The following is a 9,533-nucleotide window of genomic DNA, read 5'->3' as shown; positions in this document are numbered from 1 at the left end:
GTAATTAAGGCAAATGTATACTTTGCTGCAACCTTGTTTCTTTGGAGTAGTGGTTAAACTTCAGTTTCACTTTTTCCTGAAATACAATGATAAGATCCCATCTTCAAGCTTGAGATATATAACAAGCATAGGCACACAATAAAGGAAGTACAAAGCTCAAATATAGCATTAGATCTAAATTGTATTCTATATATTTTATCAAATCTCTGCATTAAGAGTATCGAGAAATTCTCTCAGATTAACAAAAACGATACTTCTTTTAACATTTGACCACAGGCTTTGGGCATGTGATCCCTTGTCAGAGAATGTCAAGTAGCCTGAAGACTCATTTAGGTCTTTTACATTTAAAACAAATAATCAAAACAAAACAAGCAAACAAACAAAAAACCCTCTACCTCCACCTATCTTTTTCATATTCTTCAATCATTGGCTTCCACCCTCATATTCCACTGAAACTTCTACCATTAAGTTTACCAGTGACCTTTATTCAATCAAGTCCAATGACCATTTTTTAGTTCTTAACCCACTTGACCTTTCTGGGTGATCCTTTTTTAGAAACCCACTTCTCCCTTTGATTACCTGAGAGCACTTGTTCTTCTTATTTCATGAGTCAAAACCCAAATGCCTACAGGGACCAAGCTCATGATGTAAATGAGTAAAGTGGCCTCATGTTATGCCCTTTCACCACTGATACGTTTTGCACATGTATGAAACATGTAAGGATATTTGTACCTCCTGCAGCTAACACAGTCTTGCCCATTGTTCTCGAAACTCATGACCCGTGTGTCCTCTCTTTCATTTTTCCACTTTTGATGGATAGAAGAAAGGTTTCACTTTCCTCTTACCTATACTGTGAGAAAAACAACTATCACCTAGATAACCCTTGGAGTCAAGTCAACAGGTTACAGTGGAGACTCACAAACCAGGTCCCACATACCTTACCTAAAGAGGAAATTTCTCTTCAGCTCCAGGTTATCATTCCCAAGTCTTCTTATTGGCAATAGATGCTGGAAAACCAAGTTTTACATAAATCTCTGAATTTTTAAATTTTGTTGACACTGTAGGTAAAATTCCATACCTCTAAGTGCGAAGATTGGGTTGCTAGTTTGCCATTTTTGTGGTCAGAACCATACTGTTTTTTTCGCTGACTCTTTTTCCATCAGTATTTCTTCTGGTTGCTTCCTCCTTGAGCAGCTACATTCTCATTCCGAATGCTTTCCTTGAGAAAGTCCATCTCTTCTGCCACATCTTCAACCCATAACACTTTGTTATGACTTTATTCTCACACATTATATTTCTCCTTGTCATTTGTTAAGTTGTCTTATCTGCCTCATGTGCTAGTAAGTATATTATGGGTTGTGATTGATTCTTATTCTAATGTGCACTGTAAGAAGCAACTAGATCTATTACTTTGCATATGAAAGTCTTGTAAATATACCTTGATTCATTAGTATTAGATTCTTAATCTCTGTAAGGAAAATACTAAAAATGCTGCTATGACCAAGAATACCAGGATTATTCAGGTACCCCACTCTGTATATATCCATTTGTGTAAGACGGTGGTTCCTTCCTCAAATTCCTACAAAATCTATACAGTGCCAGAAGCAGCTTTGTTCTCTAGAATAGTACTTTTGCTAAAGGCAACAGTATTTTGTGAAAAGATAAAACTGGGCTCTGTGGTCAAATAAGTATGAAAAATTCTGGATTAAACAATGTTTAACCGACTTCTTTATTGAGGCACTTCTCAGTTTTTATTGTGCTAAAATGTACTGTGACTGTCCAAAGGAGCAACAAAGTGCTTTTCAAAAACTTGACTCTAGTCTATGGCCATGCTACTCTGAACAAACCTGATACCATCTGATCTCAGAAGCTAAGCAGGGTCAGGTCTGGTTACTACTTCGATGGGAGACCACCCAGGAAGACCAGGTGCCGCAGGCATAAAAAATAAAAAAATAAGGGATTGTAAACTGACAAGGTCCTTGCAATCTATGAGATCAACCAAGGGTTGCCTCGCCTAAAAATAAAAATAAAAATTTTGACTCTGGAACTATTTTGTGAGGATCATTATTAAGATCCCACGGGACTGGAACACAGTTTGGCTTAAAGTCTAAATGCTTGGAATGTGAGGTCTTTCATGATCTGTTCCCCATCTACATTTTCAGTATTGTTTCCTATTAAACAAACCCTCCATCTATTCCAGAATACATGCTATTTTTTGTTTCCCAAACATATGCCTTTGTACTTCAGCACATTTTCTCTTAAAATTTCCATGGCCTGAAATATCATTTAACCTTCACTAAACCTGGTTAAGAGTTATCTCTCCTTCAAAATCCACTTAAATACATACGTTTCTAAGAACTCTTCAAAAACCTCTCCTGCTCTTGTTGGTCTCTCTTTCCTCTAAGCATAGCTAATTGTCCTTATCAAGCTTTTGCTACTTAAGGTAGCCTACGTTAACTCTGTATTTTATATTTGCAAGTATCTCCTCTCTCTCCTTTAGGTTATTATCTTCTTAAGAGCTCTGTTTTTTTACTCAGTGCCTTCTTCATAGGAGAAACTCAATCAGTCATTTTCAGGATATAAAATAAAATACAGTAATTCCCGCTTATCTACAGGGAATACAATCCAAGACACTCAGTGACTGCCTGAAACCACTAGTACTGAATCCTGTATATACTATGTTTACTCCTATACATACATACCTCCAATAAAGTTTAATTTATAAATTAGGCAAAGTAAAAGATAAACAACAATAACTAATTATAAAATAGAACAATTATAATAATATACTATAATAAAAATTATATGAATGTTGTCTCTCTTTTTCTTATCCTCTCCCTCAAAATATCTGAGTATTGTACTTCCCCTTTTTTTCTTTTTGTGATAATGTGAGACAACGCCTACGTGATGAGATGAAGCGAGCGGAATGATGCAGGCAATAAATCATATTGTCAGGCTACTATGAGAGTTACTTGAACACAAACTCTGACATACTGCAACAGTTGATATGATAACTGAGATGGACTACTAAGTGATTAACAGGAAGGGACTGTCTACTGTGTGGATACGCTGGACAAAGGGATGATCCTCGTCCCTGGAGAGATGGAGCAGGACCTATGAGATTTCATCATGCTACTCAGTACAGCATGCAATTCAAAATTTACAGAGAGATGACTGTAAAATAATCTGGTGACCTAAAATGCATGTGACCAAAAATTCTGAGACAAGAAGAGTAGTAGGATACTGTCAGAGTAACTGAACTTTTAGTACGGCACAATTTTCCCAGCAACGATTCGTACGAGAGAACTTTTTGTCTCCTACAGAAACAGTGAAGACCTGGAATTAAGACTTTCATAACAGCAAAGATAGAAAAAGAACTCTTACAAGGGGAAAGAAAATACCTTACTGAAAGGGCAGGAAGTACTCTCAGAAAGAAAATGTATGTCCAGACATCTTAATCACAACCTCAACAATTTTTGAGGAGTCAACGAGTTTAATACAGGGTAGAATCACAAGATTAACTTGCTGCAGTGCAGCCTGATTCTTAGCAGGACTTAGTAAGATTTGTTTTAAATATAGTCAAAGCTGCGAGAGTATCTTCTGGGGTTTCGAAAAGGCCAGACAAAGAATGTTTGAAAGAGCTCTCCTACTTAGAAAAAGTTTCCCTCTACCTGCAAAATTTGAGGGTCTCTGCAAAATGAAATACCTGAGAGCTATGACAGAGGAATAGTAATGGAAGAGGCCAAAGTGTAGATCATCAAGACCCTGTAAAAGAGAAACAGCCAGGGAAGGATCACTGGGTCAGGGATGGCGAAGGGCTTTGGGAGAGGTGTTAATCTAGGAACAAACAGAAGATCATCTGGAACCAAACATTTTAAGCAAAGCCCTTATTGTTTTGCTCATGGCTGTTATATCCTGGGGAAAAAAGGTAACACTAGAATGCAGCACTCTATTTCCCAATAAAGTAAATGTGGCATAATCTAAAAATTTATTTTGCTTACAGTTTGATATTCTGGCCTGTTAATTTCTCAGAAAGAAGAAAAAAGAATTCGAAAGTGAGAAATATTTACTTATGTGGGAATAAATATGCATGAAAATGCTAAACGAAAGTACAAAAGCAGTATTTATGCCCATTTGCATGAATTTTAAAACAATATGAATCAAGAAAGCTCTAACATTATCATTTTGACTAAAATGGGACAGAGCATAAAGTAATATATACATTTAAAATTTATTCTATGTATGAATAGATGCACATTTTGTGGATGAGTTTCTTTGTGAATTAATTGACTATTTTTTTCTTACAAACCTAATAAAAAACAGTTTGAGATCATCAAAATTAAGAGATCAAGCTAGTGCATAACAAAATGAAACATTCTAATCTGTGTATGTAAATGAGGTAACAGCAACACATTCAGCATCTGTTAAACTCACAGTATATAATATTCATTGTTTGAGGTTTGAAATACAAGCATGAGTATTATGAAGGGGAATATACCTGCCTGAGAGAACCCTATGTGACATTTTTCATTTTATATTTACACTCAGCTATATGTGTAAATAAGCAGGTATTTTAATATCTCTACCAAATGAAAAAATATATTGCACTAGTTTGAGTTCTGATGCACATGGTTTATATATATAGTTTAATTTTGAAGAAGAAAATGATGGAAGGCCTGCAGATTATCTAAGTTATACCTAGAGAAATGAGAAATTATCACCTTATCCACCTTCTCAGTTGAAGAGAAATCCATCTGGAAATGCATCCATTTTTATATCAACAGAAAACACACCATTGCCTGCTAAATAGTTACATAGTGTAGAATGTAGATTATCTCTAATCAACAAAAAGAAATGCATTGCCTTTCAAAGTCTGGAAATGTTATCTTGTGATTTTGTCACAAATGATTTCTATTTAATTGTTCCGTTTTAAGGATTATTTATCTAGTTTTCTCCTCTTTGATTGCTTTCCTCTAGTGCCTTATAAATTGGACCCAGTATTAGCAACATCACTAATTTCCCCTCAAGATCATCTGAGCTTTCAAGCTGAAACATTGCATTCAGTTTTATTTTTCATAAAATTGAAATGGTTTTAGATGGCTAATTTTTATCATCTTTAATTTAAGCCTCAAAGGTAGCCAATTTTTTTTACAAATAAGTAATCGCCTGAAATGAAAATTTTAACTGCAATATTTCAAAGAGAAGATAATGCTGAAATGGTGTTGGTTATAATCATTAAACCCTTTGTTCAACCAAAAATAGACTCTTTAGCTAAAGGCCACTAAAGTTCATGAGGTATATAACAAATCATGTTTCAACTTATTGAACACAGATTATTTTTCTTTTTCTGTGGTTAGTATTTGTCATGTATATACATAAATAGAGAACTAGATTCTGAATAAATTAAGCATAGCGATAATTTGCAGCAGCTCTGATAAATTATATATGTATATGCACTGTGATTACATGAAATGAGAGGGCCATCACACATAAGGCTGATAAATTGCTCTAAGTCCAAAAAGAGTTTGATTTGCAGACCAGCTCTCTTTTCTTTCTCGCTCAGGCAAAAACGTTAACTATTTAACTAAAAAACCTTTATCTAATATTTCAAATGAACTTAAAAATATTACCAATGCTAGGTGATGTTCAATTATTAGGATTAAACACAAGATAACAAATATTATTCAAAAGACAGAACTGAAAAATAAGATGTATTACACATTTCATTGAGAGGAAGGGGACTTCCCTAGCTGAAGTGGAGAGGAAATAACATGACATAAGGGTGATAAAATGGGAACAGAAAGCTATGGCTACTTTGCAGAGGTATAAGGATGAGGCATTTAATCTATAAACAGTGGGGAGCTGCCTTTGTCAGTTTGAAGTGCTATCACAAAGTACCATAGACTGGGAGGCATATAAACAAGAGAAACTTATTTCTCACAGTTCTGGAGGCTGGAAGTCTGAGAGCAGAGTGCCAGCATCATTGGAGTCTGGTGAGAACCCTCTTTTTCCATCTTCTTGTTGTACCCTCACATGGCAGGGAGCAGAGAGAAGAAGCAAGCTGTTGCATGACTTTTGAAAAGACACCAATCTCGTTCATGAGGGTTTCATCCTCATGCCCTCATCTAATCATAATTACCTCCCAGGGCTCCATTTCCTAATACCATCACATCTGGGGTGGGGTTTCAATATATAAATTTGGGGGAGGGGGACACAAATATTTAGTCCATAGCTAGCCACTGTGGATTTTGCATAGAGGCTTGTATGATGTAGACAGCATTTTCCAAAGAGTGATCTGGCAGCTATTGTCAGAAGAGACTGTACGGAGAAAGGTCTGAATAATTCGAAGATTAGCTACAGTGGTTCAAGAGTAAAATAGAAGCTGCTGAACACAGGTATTGATTGGCAGTAGTAATGGCTAGGAAAGACTATTTTGAGAGAGATTGTGGAAGAAACAGAAACAAGACTTACGATCTAAAACGTGAATGCTTGAGATGATTCTAGAATTAACAACTGGGGAAGTGGATTTGGGAACGAGAAAGGCTATTTCTGCATATCAGTTGAGATCCTCTAAATTATGCTCCAATAATAAAGTCCCCAAATCTCTTGTGCTTAAAACACCAAAGTTGTTGTTGTCATTTGTATTTCCTGCTCACACTGCATGCCCACGGTGATCAGCTGGGTCTTTGCTGCTTATTATCAGCCTCACTCAGGGACATGCAGACTTGCTGATAACTACTACAGAAGGAGAAGAGAAGAAAGCACACATTGTCCCTTAAAGCTTCTGTATGGAAGGGACACATGAAACATCCTGTCACATTTCATTGTTAAAATAAGTCACTGGCTCTGCCTGACTTCAAGGGATGGATACTGGAGATTAGTACAATCTTCCACTTTCTCTTTGCATAATAGGCCTTGGCATTTGATGTGTAAGAACATTTTTTTCTAGACTATGTTCTACAAAACATGAAAAGCAAAGTTATTGCCTTCTTTTCTTGAATGACAAATATGGACCAATGTAGAAAAAAATAGAAATGTAATTAAATAATAATTTCTCTATTATTATGTACAATTGTTTTTACAAATATCTAATGTCCAAAATATTTGGTTTGCCACTTAATAGAGCTTTCTACAAATTAGTTTCTTATGGCTGTTACAGCAAATTTCCACAAATCTGGTGACTTAAAACATTTATTCTCTTATAGTTCTGAAGCTCAAAGTTAAAAAATGTTTCGGGAAGTGGGGCAAATTTAAGGAAGCAGGAGAGCCTCACCCCCTTGGGAGGCTGTAGAGGAGAATAGGTTACTTGCCTCTACCAGCTTTTGGTAGCTTCTAGCATTCTTTGCATCTTAGTTGAATCACTCCTGGCCCAACCCCACAGTCACATTTTCTTCTCCTTTTCTATGTTAATTCTCCCTCTGCCTCACTGTTATAAGGTAATAGGTAAAGAAACAGTGCTCAGAAAAATGATGTTATTTTTTTTAATTGCAGAGCAAGCTCTAGAACTCAAGTTCTAGTGTTGGTCAGAAATGAAGTCTGGGCTGGAAAGGTACAGAAATCCAGTCTCATTTCTCATGCAAAAGACCCTCGTGCTACCTGGTCTGGTTTTCCATGCAACTCAAGTGCACAGTCTTACCACTCAGAGTTTGAATCCAAACAAAACCCAAGAAAAATGTTGAAAGAGGCTTTTCCAAAGGTTAGTTATGGCAGCCTAGTCATATGCCACAGAAACCATTTAGCAGATTGTTCCAAATTTATTAAATATTTTTGAGAAAATGACAATTCGATAAATGTATATATTTAAGAAAAATTTTTATTTAATAACACTGAATTTTTGGCATTATGTTACATTCCCAATAACTTCTTTTTGGTCATTTTCAAATTAAAGGCTTGAACTTTCCCAATTAAATTGTGGATGTAAAAATAACTCTATGCATAAATAGCAAATAATAGAGAGCGGGTGACAGCTTTAACATGAGGTGGACATTTATAAGCACTTATTGACCTTCCACTTACACACACACATACCACACACATAATCTCCGCCTCATTCCCTACTCTATTTATTGTGCAATATATTTTCTGCATCGATTATTATGTACTAATGGGCTGTGTAATGTCCTTTCCAGATTTCATTGTAGATATTTTATAAAAATGAATAGATTCAATTATAGAAAAAAAAATTAAGTCCTTGCCTACTGCTGTTAATTTTCACTGTAAGTAGTTAAGAATATACAATTTGCACTCCTTGGTTTGCATCTAAACTGTGTGTGAGACCTGACTCCCATTGGTATTTCTACATTACTTTTGTATTGTAGGTAGGCTAGGATGTGAATTTCTGAGCTTGTGTTGCACACATTCCATTCAAACACATTAATAAGCATTTGCCATACTCAGATGTTACAGTCGGAGAAAGGAAGTTTTATCATTTATTTATCCATTCCACAAACCTGTATTGCTTGCCTACTACATACTAGGCATTGTTTGGGGGCACTGATAATGCATCAATGGTGAAAAAAAAAAATAAGATAAATATCTCTGCTGTGACGAAGCATCCATTCTAATTGGAGAAGACAGACAAAAATAAGCAAACAAGTAAAATATAAAATGTGTCAGATGGTGATACATACTAAAGAGGAAACTAAGGTACAGAAAGAACTAAGGAGCTCCAAGGGTAGATAAGCTGTCACAATTTTAAATAAGTTGATAACCTTTCTAAGATGATATCATTTCTGGATAGACCCAAGAAAAATGAGGAAGCAAGCCATGCAAATACCGCGGGAGCATGGCAGGCAGAGGGAACAATAAGAGCAAAGGCCCTGAGGCAAAAATGTGCATGGTATCCTAAGGCTAACCCAGAGGCAGTGTGCCAGGTGTAGATGGAGCAAAAGGAAGAGTAATTGTAGATAAGGGCAGAGAGGTAATGGTGGAAATTATGTAGGATCTTGTAGGTTACTCTTAGGACTTTGGTCTTTACTCTGAGTAAAATACAACTACGTGATTTGACTTACATTCATTTGAAATTTGATGTAAATTCGGTGATGCTCCAGGCAGCTAGCTGTCTTCTGCATGGTGATTTCGTTATCCAGGCTGCCTCTATTTGTGGTTTTATTATTTCAACACTCAGCTGACATATTCACTGACAAGGGGTAAGTTGACTGGAAGGTCCACAGGGGACTTTTGCTTCTACTCACGCTCTATTGCCAAGAACTAGTCAGAAGCCCCAGGAAATATAGTCCCCCCAGGAGGGAAGGAAAACTGATTTCAATGAGCAATAGTAATTTCTACTACTGTGGGCAAATGTAGAAGCAACAAAGCCAGGGTAAGAAAAGAAAGGAGATGAGAACTGCTGGAATCATGTTGGTAGCAGGAATCAGATTCTGGATTATTTTGAAAGTAAAATGGTAGGATATGCTGATGAATTGAATGAGGGATTTTAGAGAGGAGGTAAATTGGAAAGATGGAGTTGCCATTTACTGATTAGGGACTTCAGAAGTAACATGTTCAAGGGAGAATAGCAAGAGTTTGGTTTT

At 36.1% G+C, this 9,533-nt stretch overlaps 1 pseudogene; it reads left to right on the top strand.

Moving 5' to 3' along the window:
* The first annotated feature begins 1,819 nt into the window (after positions 1–1,819).
* Positions 1,820–1,938, top strand: LOC112483877 (annotated as a pseudogene).
* Positions 1,939–9,533: the final 7,595 nt, after the last annotated feature.

Source organism: Pteropus alecto, unplaced genomic scaffold, assembly GCF_000325575.1.
Source record: "Pteropus alecto unplaced genomic scaffold, ASM32557v1 scaffold196, whole genome shotgun sequence".
Taxonomy (NCBI): domain Eukaryota; kingdom Metazoa; phylum Chordata; class Mammalia; order Chiroptera; family Pteropodidae; genus Pteropus; species Pteropus alecto.
This window is presented reverse-complemented; position numbering and strand designations above follow the sequence as displayed.